Genomic DNA, 14,212 nt, shown 5'->3' with positions numbered 1-14,212 from the left:
AAAAAAAAAAAAAAAGAGTGCTACTGACACACAGGTAGGGACAAGCACCCCTGCCTTGATGTTCAAATAAACTCAAGCACTTAACTGTAAACCACCTAAGACTAAATCCCGAGATTTGTGTCCTGGTGTGCGAGATGCAAAGTCTCTACCTTTATAAAGGTGACTCTTGGGAGTGACAATGTTTAAGGTTCCCTTCACAGGTGTCTAGCATGCCACCCTGTTGTTTGCAGTGTGGTGTCACAAGCTGTGTTTTTGAAGATTAATGATAAAAAGCCATTCACTCAACAAAGTATCCTTTGAGATTCTAAGAAGCAAATTCCATCCCAGGCAGAAGTACTGTTGCCTTAGGGAAAGGCAGATCAACACAGGAAGCAGTTATGTAGCTCTGCATCAAAGTCATGGATTGGAAGGACCTTATCAGCTGAACCAATCACTGAAGGCACAGGACAGGAATGGCCTGTATTCCTGTAGCACAGCACAGATCTATTTTAATATAAAATGGGTACAGCGAGCCCCTTCTTCCTAAACATTCAAACTAGGCTGGGAATTAGAAACCTGTCACAGGCATGGGGAAGCCACTAAGGCTGGGCCTGTCTTCTGCTATGTCCCCTCCTCATGGCCAGTGGTTCAGGTTTAAAGGTGATCGTAGCCCTGGGACAAGGCTGGTCCTGAACAAGGAGGAACAGTGGGCACTGACACTCTGGCACCCCAGGCTCAGCCTTTGGAGGTACCATGCAGTGAGTGGTACTGGTAGAGTATCCGTTTGTGAGTTAGATTCTCAGTCTTCAGTGACCCAAGCTGAAGGGAGGGTTATAGCCATAGATGTGGCTAACATCTTCCTTTGTGTGTGATGTGATCTGGCAAGGGAAAAGCACAGAGACGCTAGGGAAACACTGGAGGAGAAAGGAAGGCTCCCTTCTAACAAAACCTGATAGTCTTCGTTTCCCTACCCCATCTACCCTTGTTCATCCGGCACCCACTATCCTAAGCATCCTGATATGGAGAACCCATAATTTGAGCCCAGGGCCGGGGTTGGGAGAGACAAAGCATGCCCAACCATAACTGTGAGACAGCTATGATACCGGGTGTCAGGGCCTGAATGGGGGACCAAAGTGACAGACTAGAGGGTGGCAGGGACTCAGTGGGAGTAGTTAGATTTGGGAGCCTGGCTGGGGCACGTGAGATTACCTGGAGTTGGCTCCTATTTCCTCAGGGACTAACTAGAGGCGTGGTGAGATTCTGGGAGAAGAGGCCGATCCGGGGGCGGAGCTCCCAGAGAGCAGGGGCGGGGCGGGTTCCAGCAGCAGCGGTTGCTGGGCTACAGAGAAGAGTGGCGGCAGGGCTGCACTGTGCGCGTGGGGAGAGGATTCCGGTGCAGCCTGGTGCCGGCACCCCCGCGCCACCCCAGCCTCAAACTGCAGTCCGGCGCCGCGGGGCAGGACAAGGGGAAGGTAGGTGCCTCTGCAAGGGGACCAGATCGCCCCGGGAGATCGGAGCCAAGGGGAGGCGGTTGCCTGAGCAGGGAGGGCTCGTTGCTGAGGCGCACGTGCTAGAAGCGGGCTGAGTGACAGCCCTGGACAGCCAAGTCACTTGGGGGGCGAAAGCGTGAGCGACCGGACTTAGGCTCTAGTCTGTGAAGGAGGCGTTTTAAAGGCATATGTGTGTGGGTGTGCAGACCACGCCTAGCCCATCCACCCTCTCTCTTGTCCCCTGTCCCTGGGAGGGCATTCGGAGCCCCCAGCTGGACCCCATGTCCCACTGCGCAACTGCAACGGAGCGGGCCAAAAGGGAACATTTAGAAAATCCATCTGTAGCCCAGAATCATTCTCATTCTCATTCCGTGCAAAAAGGATTCTTGAACGCCAGCAGCGTTGTTAGTACATTGTGAGCCAAGCATGTCATAGCTTTGGAGGAGAGGAGCGCTCACTGGCTTCTCAGCGCCCCCTGCCACTTCTTGAACTACGAGTTTAGTTATGCTATTTCATTATTTTATTCTTTTTATTCGGGGGTGGGGTGGGGGGCAGGGGCGTCTATTCCTGTAGTTCAGGTTGGCCTCAAACTTACATTGCCCAGGCTATTCTTGAACTGAGTCCTCCTGCCTTAGTCGTCCGAGTACTGAGATTACAGGCAGTCTTCTTGGATATCAAGTTTGGTGGCATCCAAAACCTATGATCAGTTTTAGTAGCAGTAAACTAACCACCAAGCCTCTACCTAGCATCCTAGAACGTCCATGGCACTTTTTAAAAATTTTTTTTAATAATAAGATTCCGTTTTCAAACAAAAGTATAAACACTGTTGGGTGTTTCTCTGAGTGAAATAGCTTAATTCATTTTATTTATGAAGATGTGATCTTTACTTCAGCAACATGTCCTTTGACTGCAAGACAGATTATATACTCGGGAAATGGGTGTTGTTAGACACAGTTTGTGTAAACAGAAGAATTTATTTTTGTGTTATCATTTCATGGTCAGTTTCTTCTATGCATCGGGACGGTTATATTACATTAGTTCAGGATTTACTCGGAATATTTTCTGTGGAGAAAGATTTGTATCTAGAGGATGAAGAATTGAGTACTCACGTAGAAGACAAGTTTTGAAGTATTCAGAGGTGTGTGTACCAAAAAAGAATTTTTCTTTGCATGTTGAGTTAGTGTGAAAGGAATGCAAAATATAAAAGTGTCTTGTGAAAATATTTCCTTGGCATTAAGGCATGAAGCATTATCATAATCTCTGTAAGTTCTTTGCTTTTTAATCAATGAAAGGTCTTATGACGTCTACTTTATTACCAGGGCCACATGGCTTTATTGACTTTAGAATTTTCCTTTCCAGAGTAGATGTTAACGCTTGAGGTGTTCTGCTAACATTCCCTGGGACAACTGTATGAATTATGTCTGTGGTGGAAACACCTAAAGATGAGCCCAGGCTGGAGTTTGAATCTGAAGCCAGCAGATAGGAACTCTTATGCATGGGAATTGGCAGTGACTGCATCGCATAATGCCTCTCCCAGCAAAAGACTGGTATAAGGGACATTGCTAATATGCATGTAGTGTGTGTGTGTGTGTGTCCATGCTCATGTGTGGACATGTGGAGACCAAAGGATAATTGAGTATTTTTATTACTATTTGCCTAGTTTCCTTGAGACAGATCTCTCACTGAACCTATAGATTGTTCTTTTAGGTACCACCAGAGAACTGCAGTCCACCTGCCTCCTCTCCCAGTACTAGGCTGTGGACTAGGTACTCCCAGTACTAGGCTCCCAGTACTAGGCACTTGTGGCCATGCCTAGCTTTTTTATGTGGGTGCTAGGAATCTGAACTTAGGTCTTCATGCTTCTAGAGCAAACACTCTTACCTACTGAGCCACCTCCCAAACTCCAACAAAAACGTTTAAAACATTTTTTTAAACCTTTACTTTTATTTTATGCGTATGAGTGCTTTTGTGCATGACTGTATAACACATGTATGAGGTGCCTGCAGAGGCCGGAAAGGGTATTGGATTCCCCGGGACTGGAGTTACCGATGGTCGACAGCTTCCTTATTAGTGCTGGAAAATGAACCCTAGTCCTCTAGAATAGCAACCTGTGCTCTTAACCACTGAGCCATCTCTCCAGCCTCTAAAATGACTTTTTAAAGCCTCAAAAAAGGCAGAATATTAATGCTGCTGATTAAATGATTCAGAACTTAATTCATATATATTTCAGAATTTAAATGAGCTGTAAGCACAAAGACAATGAATGACTCAGGACTGGCAAGTGACTTAGCATGCTCTCTTTAGTTCATTAACGTAATTTACCAGTTAGAGTGCTTGGGAAATTTACATTATGTTTGAGACTTTTAAAACAAATATGAGCAAGTGCACTAACCCTCATGAAAACTCCTTTCTTCTTTTCTGCTTATTAAAAAATCTCTGAACCCAGGCTTAGCTTAGTTCAACCCTCGAGACCAGTTCCACCCCAAACTTACCACAGCACGGTCAGAAAGCTCCATGCATCATTAATGACAAAATTCCAAATTGTTTTAAGCCTGACAGATCAGTATTTAAGATCAAACATTTAAAATTCTAGACAAGGCCATCAAGTTCTACCAGGGCTGAATCCAGGTTGACTAGAAATGCCCTCCTAGAATAAGTGTGTATTCCAAATGAATGAGTCAGCAGCTGCCAGAGTGGGTAGAGGCCTCGGAACGGTTAAATACATGTGTCCTGCAGCAGGTGACTGTTGGCTGTCCATAGGTTTTGTGAAGGCAACTCCAGCTGAAGGAAAAGACAAACAAGGCAGTGTGAAGAGAATTGCCTCTGATTTGCAGGCTGCGCATGGAGTCCATCCATCATACTTTATTTTGTTGAAAGTGTTTACATTGGAAAGTAAGATGTTTAAACAGAACTGGGTCCTCTTCTAGTGCACATGTCACAAAGCATATACTTTTTAGGCTATAAGATTAAAACCCAGGCTTTGAAAAGAAAAAGAGCCATCCATCAGTAATTATATGAGACTGTGATTATTGAGCTTCTCTTCCAAAAAAAAAAAAGCTTGGATGGGTCTCATGAGGAAATTCTGAATGGACAGACACAGCCTGGTTGGAATCTACCCAGGCTTCCTTCCAAACTAAAAATTTAAACAGCTGTGTCTTAGGGACGGTTGTGCACCGTTCCGAGAGCAACTGTGCCTGAGTCCTTGAGTCAGCGACACTATGAGTGTTTTATTTTTATCTTAGGATAAATTTTTGATAAATTTCAGAAATGCACATGTTTTGTTTTGTTGTGTTTTGTTTTAACATTGTGCTTGTTAAGTGAACATTTTGAGAAGTCTGACATTTCCCTAGAGCAAACAGGATTGAGTTTACAACTCAAGAAATACAAAGAATTCATCTCAGAAACCCCTTCTTGGACGTGAAGTTCTGTTAAAACAAGGCAAACAGAACTGGAAGTCGGACAGTGGCCCTTGGTGATTCTGAAATTTGGGGAATTTGAACTGCTGTGTTTGGCAGTAGAAAACCGTACTGCTTGTGGAGTTTTTAGGCACAAACACTTCGTTATTTGGAAGAGAATCACTCTGGCTTCCCTTCCTGTGTGCACGTTCCTCTCACCTTTACACACCTCTGCAAGCTTCCTAGGCTGCCAGGGTGGCCACCTCCCCTTGGTATGAGTAAGGATTCTCAGAAGACAGTGAAGTTAGGGTAAGATTAAGAATAGACACAGGCTGAGGCTTATTGTCCTATTTGAAAATAGTGTTCCAAATTTCTGATTTTTCTTATGCTAGCATGTGGGACTGGCAGGACTTCCAAGCCACTTATCTGGTTATCCCAATGCAAGCATTTGCATTTATTACATTGGCTTTATTTCCATGGTGATTTTTTTTAAAGCAGTAAGCGTGTGGATTTGCTTGAGTGTTGTCCCATTCCTTTAATGTTTCATCTTATTGCTTATTAGAAAAATGCAGGGTAGAACATAACTACACATAATGTTATAGTTCTGCTAGATGAAAACTTAAATGTTCCATCATGGGTTAATAAATAGTTTTCAAGAGGTAGAAAAACAGGGGCCAGGTGTGGAGCTTGTTCCTATATGGTCAATAATAGAGAAAATGAGGCAGGAGGTTTGCTGTGAGTTTAGCCTACATAGTGACACTCTATCTCAAACATCAAAAGTAAACTAAAATAAAATAAGAGATGGAAGAATAAAAAAAAATTATTTGTTCTGTAAAAACTTTTGCAGATTATTCTAAGTATTCCTAGATTCATATGTTTTGATAATCCAGACTAAATAGAGATGTTTATTTAATGTTAGAAATGTTTCTTATGGTTTAAGCTAGAATGATAAATATTAGCTTTTCCTTCTTGGATACAATTGCTAACCAAGGTTGATCTTCCCTAGCCCAGAAATCCAGAACCTGAAATTAGGCAAAATCTGATATGAGGCCATGTGTAGAAATTCCACAGCAGGACACTTCAGTTAAGGCCAGGCATGATGGCACACATCTTGAATCCCAGCACTCAGGTGGGGAGGTGGCGGGGATTGGAGAAGACAGAGGCAGGTGGATTTCTGCATGTAGGGGCTAGTCAGGCTACATAGTGAGACCATCTCAAATAAATCCAAACAAGAAAACACACTTAAAATGTAGATAAATGATCTTCAGGCTATATGGGTAACATAAATATAAAACATACATGGATTTAAGGTTTAGTACTAATCCCACCCTCAAGCCAATTTATCATGTACACAAACATCTTCCAAAACTTGAAGACTTACCAAATCTAAAATGCTTTTGGCCCCAAGCATTTTATTTTATTTTGGAGTTGTGTATGCATGCACATAAGTTGTTGGGTGCCTTCTCCCCTTCTCCCCCATCTCATCATTTTAAATATCAAACAAAGCAAGTTTTGTATTGTATTATACACAGTTTAAGCAACACAATGAACAACATGGCTCTACATCTACCAGCTAGACTTTACATTATTTAAGTTTTATGGGATGTATACAAAAATCAACTCTATGTTAAGTTCATAGGACAAATATTACATTAAGGCACTTTTTTTATTGTAAAGACTGCTTTTTAATTTAATTTAATTTTTTAAAAAATCTGTGTATGGGTGTTGTCTTAGTTAGGATTTCTGTTCCTGCACAACACATCATGACCACGAAGCAAGTTGGGGAGGAAAGGGTTTATTTGGCTTACACCTCCACATTGCTATTCATCACCAAAGGAAGTCAGGACTGGAACTTTAGCAGGTCAGGAAGCAGGAGCTGATGCAGAGGCCATGGAGGGATATTTCATACTGGCTTTTCCCCCAGCTTGCTCAGTTCACCTTTTTTTTTTTTTTTTTTTTTTTGGTTTTTCAAGACAGGGTTTCTCTGTGTAGCCCTGACTGTCCTGGAACTCACTTTGTAGATCAGGCTGGCCTGGAACTCAGAAATCTGCCTGCCTCTGCCTCCCAAGTTCTGGGATTAAACCGTGCGCCACCACGCCCGGCTTCACTTTCTTATAGAACCCAGGACTACCAACCCAGGGATGGCACCCCCCACAATGGGCCCTCCTCTCTTGATCACTAATTGAGAAAATGCCTTACAGCTAGATCTCATGGAGGCATTTCCTCAAGCTCCTTTCTCTGTGATAACTCCAGTTTGTGTCAAAGTTGACACATAAAACCAGTACAGGTGTTTTGCCTGGATATATGTTTGTGTGCCATGTGCATGCAGTCCTTGTCGAAGGCAGAGGAGAGATTCCTAGGAACTGGAGGTGCAGATGGTTGTGAGCCCCTGTGTGGGCTCTCTCTCTCACGAAACCTAGAACTCATTATTTTGACAAGACTGTTTGGCTGGTGGGATCCACACATGTCCTGGCATTCTGCTACACTAGGGCATCAAGCCTTCACAGACCAAGGGCCTCTCCTCCCATTGATGACTGACAAGGCCATCCTCTGCTACATATGCAGCTGGAGCCATGGGTCCCTCCATGTGTACTCTTTGATTGGTAGCTTAGTCCCTGGGAGCTCTAGGTGTACTGCTTGGTTCATATTGTTGTTCCTCTTATGGGGCTGCTCTTTTTCTTGTCTGTGCCTCCCCAGTGCTAGGGTTATAGCACTCACTACCATGCCAGGGTCTATTTGTTTGCTTGTTTGTGCCAAACTCAGATCTTCATAGAGTTAGCCATCTTCCCAGCCCCAATTCCCTAAGTGTTTTAGACAAGAGACAGACACCTTATTAGAGCCATGCACGCAGGCGCCTGGGCTAGTCTTGGAGCTTATTCTACTACAGTCTTTTTTTTTCCCCTTAAGATTTGTTTATTTATTTTATGTATATGAATACATGGTCTTCAGACACACCAGAAGAGGGCATCAGATCCTATTACAGATGGTTGTGAACCACCATGTGGTTGCTGGGAATTGAACTCAGGATCTCTAGAAGAGCAGTCAGTGCTCTTAACTGCTGAGCCATCTCTCCAGCCTTCTATTACAGTCTTAATGTTATATTGGCATACATTTTTTCACTTCTATTATTTTATCCTTTTCAACTCTAAGATAAAATATTATCTCTGATTAATTTACTCTTCATTTTGCATATATCAGTTACACACTTTGTGTGAGATATAATTCCTTTATTTAATTAGATATTTTATTTATTTACATTTCAAATGTTATCCCCTTTCCTAGTTTCCCCTCCGAAAACCTCCTATCTTCCCCCATCCCTCCCCCCCCCAATCATCAACCTACCCACTCCCGCTTCCCTGTTCTGGCATTCTGCTACACTAGGGCATCAAGCCTTCACAGACCAAGGGCCTCTCCTCTCATTGATGACTGACAAGGCCATTCTCTGCTACATATGCAGCTGGAGCCATGGGTCCCTCCATGTGTACTCATTGGTTGGTAGCTTAGTCCCTGGGAGCTCTAGGTGTACTGGTTGGTTCATATTGTTGTTCCTCTTACGGGGCTGCAAACTCCTTCAGCTCCTTGGGCCCTTTCTCTAGCTCCTTTGTTGGGGACTTATAATTCTTGAGTAAAATTGATGTCGTGGCTGTTCAGTCTCCAAATTCTGACTGGTGGCAATCACACATGGCTGGTAGGTAACTGGATATGAGAAGGGCGCCCAGTGAACAGAGGAGATGAAAAAATGACGTGTTCTTACCCGTGAAGGACGAGCCATGCTTGGCTCTGGTTCATCTCTCCCTAGAGGTCCTGAGTTTAATTCCCAGCAACCACATGGTGGTTCACAACCATCTATAATGGGATCCAATGCCCTCTTCTGGTGTGTCTGAAGATAGCTACCGTGTATTCATACACATAAAATAAAGAAATAAATCTTTAAAAAATAATGAAGACTATTTTCTAAAATCCAAATATTGGGGCTAGAGAGATGCCTCAGCAGCTAAGAGGATTTGCTGCTCTTGCAGAGGATCCGAGTTCACTTAGCTGTACCCACATGGCAGCCTGTGTAACTGCTTGTAACTTCTGTACAGGAGGTCTGACACCCTCTTCTGAGGCACCTGGCATGTGTGTGCCAAAGGCACCTGGCACACACATGGAACACAGACATGAGTGTAGGCAAACACTCCTATACATAATGAATGAATATTTTTAAAAAATCTGAGCGTTGCCTTGGCCAAAGAAAGTGCTAAAGACTAAGAGAAAGAGGCAAGCAACTATGGGTGATGGATGAAGGTTAGGGTACACCATGCCAAAGTGCCCAGGCTACACTCACCGCTTCAGACCTTTTGACAGTCAACCTGGGCTGGCATCGATTTAGGGACTGCTCTAGAGGTCTGGCCAGCCTGGCTGACTTGGTAGTCTCCCGGGCATTGCTTTCCTGAGCTGCTGAGTCTAAGGCCCCTTTTGCCCATATATACATGGCACAGGTTTTTTTTTTTTTTAAATTTCCAGCAAGTGCCAGTGGTGTGCATGTACAGCACCTGTTGTGTTTCTGTCCCTGCCAAACTGGGCCAGCTGGGACACATCTGTATTAGTGCCCATTCACGCAAATGAACAGGCTGAGCGGCTTATGTGTAAGAGGCTCTTCAGGGCAGCTGGTGGGCTGTGTGCCAGCCCTGCACTTTGGATTCCTGTACCTTCTCATTCTGGCCCAGTTCTGATGCCAGCAGCTTGCTTGGTGTAGGTGCAGGCAGATGTCAGGGTAGGAATGCTCGTTCTGAAGTGCCAGCTAGGGGTAGCTTCACTGCACCTGTCCTATAGACATGGATGCAGGGTGGTTAGAAGGCATTTCTAGCGTGGACATATTGGTAAACTGCAAATCCCTAGACTTACAGGCCATTGATACAGACGCACAGTCATTTGTGTTTCTGGGGCTTGATAAATTAATACCAGATACGTAGGATCTCGGAACATAAGTGCATATTTCTCTGTCTTTGAGCCCAACCCTGAATTGTTTTTTTTAAAAAAAAAAATTTCACAAATAGCCTTGGTTTTGTTTTATTTTAAATATTATTGATACTAGTTATTTCATTTCATTCCCCCCACCCTTTAAATAAATGCCAAAGAATTTCATAAGGAATCTCATTTTATTACAGGAAATTCATGGTCACACTCAGAACACTCCACAGTGAGATGGTTGGTTTCTAATGGGCTCCTTGGCCGGGATATAAAAGGCATGTAGAGGAAAATGGCGCCTGCCGAGCCATGAGCTGCTTCCAGATGTACGTCATTAGGACCATCCCCACCCAAGGCACCTCATAAGTCTTTGCTAACAGGCTGAATGAGTAGAAAAATAATTAAATTTGCGGTTTCCTGATACACTCGTCAGCGGCTCTGTTGACATGATTCTCCTTTCTCTAATGAAGTTGGTCATTGGATGCAGCCACACAAGACTCAAGTCTGCAGTGACATAGCAGAATGTCTAAAACCCTGTGTGGGGTCACCTGACAGGAATTTGATTTGACATTCCTTAGTTGTACTAATTCTGACCTTTGGTTTTCTCTCCCATTGTATCGAGATAATTATCTACTTTAAAAATAAGGAAAGACTTGCATGCATTTTGTAAACACAGGACTTGGCTTTGCGAAAGCTTGGTTCAAACAGTGGACCAGTTCTTGTTCTCCACAGGCAGCACTGGGACCCTGCTTCCGTGGGGTCACTGGGATGTCCCACAATGGTCTGGCAGGTGATGACTCTTCAAGGACTATTGTCCCATGTAATGTTAGTTCATGCTCAATAAAAATGTCCTAACATGCCAGGCTGTGGTGTTAACACACCTTTAATGCCAGCACTGAGAAGGCTGATGGAGGTGGATCTCTGTGAGTTCGAGGCCAGTCGACAAAGCCAGTTTCAGGACAGCCAGGGCTTGTTACACAGAGAAACCCTGTCTCAGAAAGACAAACAAAAGCCATAACATGGGGAAAGGGAACAGCAAGACATAAATACCATAAAGAGTAAAGGGGGATAATGAGAGGATGCTTGCACGTTTAAATAGAGAGAGAAATGTGAGGGTGGGGTGGAGAAAGGAGCTGAGTGAGAGATGGCTAATGGTAAGGATGCTTGAAAAGCCATGTGGAAGCTTTCTATTCACACACACACACACACACACACACACACACACACACACACACACACATGTTTATTTGGAGTTAGCCTACACAGGGGATAATGCACCTCCTCGAATCAGGTTGACAAATAAGAAGCCCACTGCCTGGTTTAGGATACTTCCATTGAACTCTTGGTTGTGAGTGTCCTGGAGACCCTCAAACAAAACTGGCTATTGCCATTGCTCTTAGTTGCCCAACAGGACTTATTTTAAGGACACAAATGATGAAGATGCCATATATGTTGGTCATACTACATGGAGTAATCAAGTAAATACTGACCAGGAAACTTTTTCTCTGCTGGTTAGCTTTCACAGCGCTGGAAGGGGCTATGTCGACTGCTGGGGAGAAAGTCTTCAACTCTCTTACCCAGCTGGGAGCCCAGTGAGCTCCATTAACAACTGCTATGACGAGATATGGTGGGATGTAATAGTGGTGTGGATGTTGTGGAGGTAACCAACAGTTGTTAAACTTATATGTAAGGTCTGCTCCACAATATGAAATGCATCCCTAGTATTGTCAATATGAATCCAAGCCCATGCCATGATCGGTGAGCTCCTAGGCCCCAGAGGTTAAAAAGCACTACTACTCATATTCTAAGTAGACATAGTAGCTACTATTCATATTCTAAGTAAACATAGAAGCTACTATTCATCTTTAAAAGCAAGCATAGTAGCAAACAGCCCTATAAATTCATCTTTCTCTATATAGATCAGTACGGCTCTCGGACCTAGCTGGAGAAGTTTCTTTGTACAGTAGATGGCAGTTGACACAGAAATTAATTCTCTGGCCAGAGTATGGAGAATAACTATCTATGGAGTTTTCAGCCACGCTGATACACCTGTATCATATACCTTCCCACGAGGCTCAGAAACCATCAAGGAAAACAGTATGGAATGGTTCTAAGAACCAGAGGTTAGTGAAGACTTGGAGGAGATGGGAACACAACAGGACTGTGATACTCATGAATTCACAGCAGCGTGCTAGCCTGAGCAAGACCCGCACAAGATCAAGCCATTCAACATCCTAGCATAGGGAGGGCCACATAGGCCAGGACCCCTAATTGAGAAGCTATTGACAGTTAATGACTTTTGGGGGAAGAGAATCATTTTTCTTTTAGGGTAGGTCTATGATCCCGTGGATGGTCTCACCCATTAGTACATAGGCAACACAAATTAGATTCAGTAGATTATTTTTATTTTTAAAAAGATGCAAAGTTGGGAGAGGTGGAAAATGGGGGTGAATCTTGGAGGCATTAGGAGAAGGAGTGGGGTGGAAATATAAGCAAAATGCAGTGCATGCATGAAGTCCCAAAAAATTAAAAAACAAAATCAACACTCTTGACATGATAGACAGTACTTGCTAATGCTCTATAGCAGGGCCTATGTTTCAAAACACTGTGTATCAGAGACCTCTCCTGTTGTGCTGGACGACTCCCTAGTCCTCCTGGGATGTCTGGCTTGCAGGAACCTTGGCTCCCCACAGGCTAAACGGCTTGTTCTCGTTCACACTGCTGAGCTGTGCTGCTCTCTGTTGCAGCCGGACCAGGCACTGTGGCCATAGTTGGTTGAAGGATAGCCTGCACTGGGCACAGTTTGAAGCAGAGATCTAATGTTTGGGAGACAGAGACCAGAGGAATCAAGTTCAAGATCAGCCTGGAGCAAGTTAGCACAACCTTCCTCAAAATAAATAGAGAACAAACACCTGGGGGACCTGATGGGAGGGTTGGGGAGATGGCTCAGTGACTACACCCACATCAAAAGCCAGGCACAATTGTGTGTGCATCATGATCATCCCAGTGCTGGGTGCTAGGGACAGGAGGATCTCTGGAGCTTGCTTTCCAGACAGTCTCAACAAAACAAAACAAAACAAAACAAAACAAAACACCTTCTGAGCCATCTCATTATCCCTGGGTCTCTGCCCTCTGTTCGTGCTCCCAGCACTTTGCAGTGTCCCAAGAGAGTCTTCTGTTGATTATGACCTACGCTGACTCAGGCCATCCTTTTTTTCCCCTCTTATTTGGTATAAGTGCTTTGCTTTTACAGGTTGGATATTTGGATTGTTTTATATGCCAGCAAGCTGCTACAAGTGGGGATTCCGCCCAATGGAGACTCTCTGATGTACACAGTCATTAAAATCTCCCTGTAAAGTCACCTTCAGGCGATGAATTTAAGTTGTACGTGAAACTAATGAATTTTGAGTTGACTTGGTCCTCAGGCCCAACACAGCTTATCTCACGGTGCATGTACCAATATTGCAGGACCACAGGACAGCTGAAATCTCAAACTGTCCTGGCCCTGAGCATCTCCTGGGAGGGATGCTCTGCCTGTCCTTGCTTTCTCATGTTACTTTGTAATTCCATATAAATTACACCCTGGCTTTTTGTTTTGTTTCTTGTTTTCAAGACAGGGTATCACTGTATAGCTCTGGTTATCTTTGAACTCACTGTTTAGACCATGCTGGTCTCAAACTCACAAAGATACACCTGTCTCTGCCTCCCAAATGCTGAGATGAAAGGTGTGTGCCACCATACCCAGCTATTAAATTACACTTTATTAACTTAGAGAGAATCACACATTTTTTTTTTAACATCTTGAGACCACGTCAAGAGATAACCTGTTGTATATACTTCAGGGATGGAATTCATCTCCTTCTGCCTAGGCAAGAGAGTCCACGGATGAGTCTGAGATATGGTGGGAAGAGACATAACCAAGAAGGAGAAAGGTGTGAATTCATTCCAAATCTATATTTATTTGGAGTACTCTCAGTGATGTCTGTCCTGACACTGTGCCTATGTCAAGAAGCTGGGTTGATGCTTTATTGAAATGCCCCGCCTCTCATTACATCCCTTGTTTAAGCGACATTTAGATGTTTCAAATGAAAGCTTCAGATTGATCACCCATCCTCACTCTGTGTTGTACAGCTTTGGGGAGGAGTCACTCCAGTCCAGCCTCAGATTTAGCATCTGTTCCTGAGAGGAGGCAACGACGATCCCCAGATCTGTGCAGGGTTTGCATTCATAGGGGCTTTGCCTTGCTCTAGAACTGCCCCATTTAGGCTTGCATTCTAGCTGCAGAGTGCCCTGGAGCAGGTCACTTTCTGATCCTCTATTTCCCATCTCTGAAGACTGATGATAGATAGTATTCACCTTCTAGAACAGTGGTTCTGACAGTATTTACCTTTTAGAACA

At 44.0% G+C, this 14,212-nt stretch overlaps 1 protein-coding gene across 2 annotated transcripts in view; it reads left to right on the top strand.

Annotated features, from left to right (window-relative positions):
• Nucleotides 1-14,212, top strand: part of Tnfrsf19 (TNF receptor superfamily member 19) — an 89,406-nt gene that overhangs the window by 7,509 nt on the left and 67,685 nt on the right. The window contains exon 1 of one of the 2 annotated variants that reach the window (XM_021181854.1): nucleotides 1,309-1,451. The exons of the other annotated variant lie outside the window; for it this stretch is intronic. The gene's annotated coding sequence lies outside the window, so the exon portion shown is untranslated. Of the gene's footprint in view, nucleotides 1-1,308; nucleotides 1,452-14,212 lie in introns of those variants that run through there. 2 annotated transcript variants of the gene reach the window in all.

Source organism: Mus caroli, chromosome 14 (genome assembly GCF_900094665.2).
Source record: "Mus caroli chromosome 14, CAROLI_EIJ_v1.1, whole genome shotgun sequence".
NCBI classification, from domain to species: Eukaryota; Metazoa; Chordata; class Mammalia; order Rodentia; family Muridae; genus Mus; species Mus caroli.
The sequence above is the reverse complement of the archived record's forward strand: the minus strand, read 5'-3'. Positions and strand labels throughout refer to the sequence as shown.